The 4,821-nt window shown below is 42.6% G+C and overlaps 1 long non-coding RNA gene across 1 annotated transcript; it reads right to left on the reverse strand.

Annotated features, from left to right (window-relative positions):
* Positions 1–1,745: 1,745 nt before the first annotated feature.
* LOC139357394 (uncharacterized) lies at positions 1,746–4,023 on the reverse strand. Its single transcript, XR_011610391.1, has 2 exons — positions 2,852–4,023; positions 1,746–2,631 (listed from the first exon to the last, which is right to left on the reverse strand). It is a non-coding gene; the product is annotated as an uncharacterized lncRNA (long non-coding RNA).
* Between the last annotated feature and the right edge of the window lie 798 nt (positions 4,024–4,821).

The raw sequence follows: 4,821 nt of genomic DNA on the forward strand, positions 1-4,821 counted from the left end.
GAGGAAATACTTTCCAACTCATTCCATGAAGCCATAGCATATGCTGGTACTATCGTCAGACAAATACATGGTAAGAAAAGAAAAGAGCAAACCAATAGCCTTCACAAACCCACACACAAAATTCTCAACAAAAATGTGAGCAAATTGAATTTATCAGTGTAGAGTAAGGATAATACATCATGACAAAGTGGCATTTATTTCAGGAATGCAAGAGTGGTTTAGCATTTGAAAATTATCCTGCAATGTAATTTACCACATTAATAGAAAAACCAGATGATCATCAGAATAGAGGCAGAAAAAGCATTTGACAAAATCCAAAATCCATTCCAGATATTAGCTTTCTGCAACATAGGAATAGAAGGGAATTCCCTCAATCTGATAAAGGGCATCTGCAAAAAACATACAGCTGACATTGTACCCAATCGTGAAAGAAGGAATGCTTTCCCCTAAGATCCTAAGATCAGGAGCAAGGCAAGGATGTCCACTTTAATTACTTCTACTAAACCCTGCAATGCAGGCTAAACCCTGCAATGCAGGCTAGAGACAGGACAATCAGGCAAGAAAAAGAAAAAAAGGTGCCCAGTTGAAAAATAAGGAAAACTGTCTTCATTCACAGACAAATGATTGCCTACGTAGAAAATCCTACAAAATCTGTAGCATGCAGTAGCTACTAGAAGTAATTAGTGAGTTTAGCAAGTTTGCAGACTTTAAGGGAAGTAAAAAAAAAAAAAAAGTTGTATTTCTACAGTAACAAACAATCATACACTAAATAAAAAGCAATTCTATTAATAACATCAAAAACTTAAATACTTAGAAATAAATCTGACAAAAATGTGCAAAACTTACATATTGAAAATTACAGGCTGGGAGGGGTGGCTCACTCCTGTAATCCCAGCACTTTGGGAGGCGGAGGCAGGGGGATCGCCTGAGCTCAGGAGTTTGAGACCACCCAGGGCAACATGGTGAAACCCTGTCTCTATTAAAATTCAAAAGAATTTGCCAGGCATGGTGGTGCATGCCTGTAATCCCAGCTACTCGAGAGGCTGAGGCACAAGAGACCCTTGAGCCCCAGAGGCGGAGGTTGTAGTGAGCCGAGATTGTGCCACTGCACTTCAGCCTGGGTGACGGAGCAAGACTCCGTCTCAAAATAAATAAATAAATAAATAAATAAATAAATTTACAAAATATGGCTGAGGGATTAAAGAATAGCTAAATAAATGGAAAGATACATTTTGTTCATATTAAGACTCAATATCTTTAAGATGTTAATTATCCCCTTATTGGTCTAGAGATTCAATAGAACCCCAATCAAAATCCCAGTGGCTCTAAGGAATTGATAAATTATTGCTAAAATTCGTATGAAAATGCAACAGATCTAGAAAATCCAAAACAACTTTGTAAAAGAAGAATGGCTGGGTGCGGTGGCTCACACCTGTAATCCCAGCACTTTGGGAGGCCGAGGCAGGTGGACCACCTGAGGTCAGGAGTTCGAGACCAGTCTGGTCAACATGGTGAAACCCCGTCTGCACTAAAAAATACAAAAAAAATTAGCCGGGCATGGTGGCGTGTGCCTGTAATCCCAGCTACTTGGGAGGCTGAGGCAGGGGAATTGCTTGAACCAGGGAGGTAGAGGTTGCAGTGAGCTGAGATCGCACCATTGTACTCTAGCCTGAGTGACAGAGCGAGACTCCGTCTCAAAAAAAAAAAAAAAAAAAAAAGACAAAGAAAAAGAAGGACGCAATTGGAACAGTTAAGCTAATTTATTTCAAGAGATATTATAAAATGACAGTCCTCAAGCCAGTGTGGCACTGATGATGTCAGTATCAACAGTAGGTCGGCAGGACAACATAGAGTACAGAAACAGATTCACAGATCTGTGGTTAATTGTTTAAACATGGTTAATTGTGGTTTAAAAATGCATAGCATAAAATGTACCACCTTAATCATTTTTTTTTTCAGTCTTACTCTGTTACCTAGGCTGGAGTGTGGTGGCATAATCATGGCTCACTGCAGCCTTGATCTCCTGGGCTCACGTGATCCTCCCATCTCAGCCTCCCAAGTTGCTGGGACCACTGTGCTTGGCTAATTTTTTTTTTTTTTTTTTTTTTTTTTTAGTAGAGATGACCTCTCACTATGATGCCCAGGCTGGTCTTGAACTCCTCGGCTCAAGTGATCTTTCTGCTTCGGCCTCCCAAAGTGGTGTGAGCCACTGCACTAGGCCTTACTCATTTTTAAGCGTATATTTAAGTAGTGTTAAATATATTCATATTGTTGTACAACCAAGCTCCAAAACGTTTTCATCTTGCAAACAACAACTCCCCATTTCCCCTCCCCTGGTCGCTGGTAACCGACATTCTACTCTCTGTTTCTATGAATTTGACCACTTAGAACTTTGGGAGGCTGAGGCAGGCGGATCACAAGGTCAGGAGATCGAGACCATCCTGGCTAACACCGGTGAAACCCCGTCTCCACTAAAAATACAAAAAATTAGCTGGGCGTGGTGACGGGCGCCTGTAGTCCCAGCTACTCAGGAGGCTGAGGCGGGAAAATGGTGTGAACCCGGGAGGCAGAGCTTGTAGTGAGCTGAGATCGCGCCACTGCACTCCAGCATGGGCAGCAGCAAGACTCCATCTCAAAAAAAAAAAAAAAAAAAAAAAAGGGAAGAAGAAAGAAAAGAAGAAAACCTGATGTTAGTGGAGTCGGATAGTATTTATCTTTTAGTGACTGACTCATTTCATGAAGATGAACCCCTAGATTCATTCACACTGTAACATGTGTGAGAATTTCCTTCCTTTTTAAGGCTGAATAATGTCCCATTGTAAGCATGTTTCACATTTATTTTTCCGCTCACCTGTCGATGGACGTTTGGGTTGGTTTCACCTCTTGGTTGTTGTGAATAATTCTGGATGAATAAATTTTCAACAAAAGTGTCAAGGCAGTTCAGCAGAGAAAGGAAGGTCTTTTCAACAAACGGTGCTACAGCAATTGTATATCCACACGCAAAACCATAACTTTGATCGGTATTTCACATCATGAAAAAAATTAACTGAAAATTAATCATATAGATCTAGGTATAAAATGTAAATATATAAGTATTAGTGAAGAAAACAGTAGAAAATCTTTGTACTCTCGGATTAAGTAAAGATTTTCTAGATACAACGGGAAAAGCAAAATCTATAAGAGAAAAAATGATAAATCATACTTCATTAAGTAGAATAACTTTTGTTCTCCTAAAGATGCTAAGAGAATAAAAAGACAAGCCATAGACCAAGAAAATATTTGCAAATTGTATATCCAATAAGGACGTGTATGTAGAATATATCGAGAACTCTTTAAACTCAACAGCAGGAAAACCAACAACCCAACTAAAAATGGGCAAAAGATTGGAACAGACACTTCAAGGAAGACACAGAAGTGGCAAAGAGGCCGGGCGGTGGCTCACGCCTGCAATCCCAGCACTTTGGGAGGCTGAGGCAGGTGGATCACCTGAGGTCAGGAATTTGAGATGAGCCTGACCAACATGGTGAAACCCTGTCTCTACTAAAAATGCAAAAAAATTAGCCAGGCGTGGTGGCAGGCGCCTATAATCCCAGCTATTCAGGAGGCTGAGGCAGGAGAATCACTTCAATCTGGGAGGTGGAGGTTGCAGGGAGCCAAGATCATGCCACTGCACTCCAGCCTGGGAGACAGAGCGAGACTGTATCTCCAAAAAAAAAAAAAAAAGTGGCAAAGAAGCACATGAAAGCATGCTCAGCATGTCCGTCATCAGAGAAACGCAAACTAAAAGCACAGCAAGCTGCCACCGCACGCCTATTCCAGCACGACCTTAAAAACGCTGGCTACACCAACGGCTGCTGGGGACGTGGAGGAGCTGGATCTCCCATCACTGATGCTGGGAAAGCAAAACGGTGCGGCTGCTTTGGAAGACAGTTTTGTAGTTTCTTAAAAGGTCTTGTATTCTTGTTACTGAGTTTCTGAAAAAAGTTAACACCCACCTCCTGTACGATTCCTCTCCTAGGCCTTCCGCTGGGAAACATGAAAATGCCTTGTCGCTGTGAAGGATGTCCACGGCTGCTTTATTTGTAATGGTCTCAAACTGGGAACAACCCGATGCCCATTGATGTGGAAACAGATAATCCGTGCTATGTCCAACCAGTGGAGTTCCATTCCGTCACAAAAAGGAGTGAAGTATCCGCACGCACAACATGAAAGAATCTCAAAATTACTTTGCCGAATGAGGGAAGCCGGCATCACATGACAGAGTAAACACTGTCAGAGATTCCATGTGTTCAAAACATGGGGCGATGCAAACTGACCTATCGTGTTAGTCGGTTCTTGCACTGCTATAAAGAAATACCTGAGACTGTGTAATTTATTTAAAAAAAAAAAAGAATTAATTGTAGGCTGTACAGGAAACATGGTGGTTTCTGCTTCTGGGGAGGCCTCAGGAAACGCACAATCATGGCGGAAGGCAAAGGGGGACCTGGCAGGTCAGGTCACGTGGCTGGAGCAGGAGCAAGAGGGGGGTGGGGAGGTGCCACACACTTTTTTTTTTTTTTTTTTTTTTTTTTTTTGAGACGGAGTCTCGCTCTGCCACCCAGGCTGGAGTGCAGTGGCCAGATCTCGGCTCACTGCAAGCTCCACATCCCGGGTTCACGCCATTCTCCTGCCTCAGCCTCCCGAGTATCTGGGACTACAGGCGCCCGCCACCTCGCCCGGCTAGTTTTTTGTATTTTTTAGTAGAGACGGGGTTTCACCGTGTCAGCCAGGATGGTCTCGATCTCCTGACCTCATGATCCGCCCGTCTCGGCCTCCCAAAGT

Source organism: Macaca nemestrina, chromosome 12 (assembly GCF_043159975.1).
Source record: "Macaca nemestrina isolate mMacNem1 chromosome 12, mMacNem.hap1, whole genome shotgun sequence".
NCBI classification, from domain to species: domain Eukaryota; kingdom Metazoa; phylum Chordata; class Mammalia; order Primates; family Cercopithecidae; genus Macaca; species Macaca nemestrina.